The sequence below is a fragment of the Opisthorchis viverrini genome, assembly GCF_000715545.1.
Source record: "Opisthorchis viverrini unplaced genomic scaffold opera_v5_5, whole genome shotgun sequence".
NCBI classification, from domain to species: domain Eukaryota; kingdom Metazoa; phylum Platyhelminthes; class Trematoda; order Opisthorchiida; family Opisthorchiidae; genus Opisthorchis; species Opisthorchis viverrini.
In genome coordinates, this window is record NW_008751661.1 from 2,774,340 (window position 1) to 2,775,522 (window position 1,183).

Genomic DNA, 1,183 nt, shown 5'->3' on the forward strand with positions numbered 1-1,183 from the left:
GCGAATCCGTGAATTTGTAAACGTCATTCAGGTTCTTGCAGAAAAAGTGAGTCAGCCTCGTTTCGTGTTTCGTATAGGATGGAAGTTCCGTGTGTCTGTATCCTCCGACAATATAATAATTTCCGCCCACACATATACCTAGAATGACTCGCGGTAATACCGGTTTAAATACCATTCGGGTGTTCTACTCCTCCTGCAAACGATTCATATATGTGTTCATGGTTCAATGGTTAGAGTTACGCCTTCGTATCAGTTAGCATTAAGATGTCATTGCATTGCAGGTGAGCTACGATTAAAAACGATTGTCATAAGCGTGCGTGTAATACCATAAGGCACGATCACGACTGACGTCGGTTTCGGCTGCTCAGAAAATCGTGGGGGCGGCGCACAGGCGCGAATGATGGGCACTAACCAACACAGATGGGGCCTTGCACAATCTGGTACAATCTAAACGTGGTGGGTTGGGTATCGATAAAAAGTTATTGGGATTTTTCCGGCTCTCTGAGGACATCAAATTACAGTACGATTAAACCGCTAAGGTTCAAACAATGCAAAGGAAGGCAGCCGCAACTAGGAAATCATTCCTAGTACGTAATAAAATACAGTAAATTGGGGAAAACAAGGAACCACAACAACAAATGCGCAGCAGCAGTTTTCCGGTGACTCGGCCGGTTAACTTGAACTAAAATTAGGAACCACTGCAGAGGCTGCATGGCCTTGGACAGCCGAGTTAGTGGCCGGAGTCACTAAAAGTGAGGGTGAAGATGATGGAGCGGGGACATGGCAACGCGGATAAATGCTACCACGCATCTTCAAATCAAGATGTACGGAAAAACAAAGATACTCATTGATGTCGCTGTTAGAGCACAATCGAGAGTAAATGTTTCTTAGGAGAGTGAGCAACTGACGGGATAGAACTCGAACCATGAGGAAAATGGCTGAATTTGCGTGAAAGGTAAACTGAAAGTGCAAAAAATGGTTAGATCGGAGAGGGGCTGAGAGAATTAGGACGAACACGTCTCTGGTGTGGTTGGGGTCAGGTAAGCAGTTTGTTCGTATCTGCAGGTAATCTACCGAGAGGGCGAGAGGGGACAGTTCAGAGTGTGTGGAGAACGGTTGCGGAAGCCGTGTCAGACTGCGTATGGCAGTACCATGCTATAATAGCGCTGACATACTTTTGTTT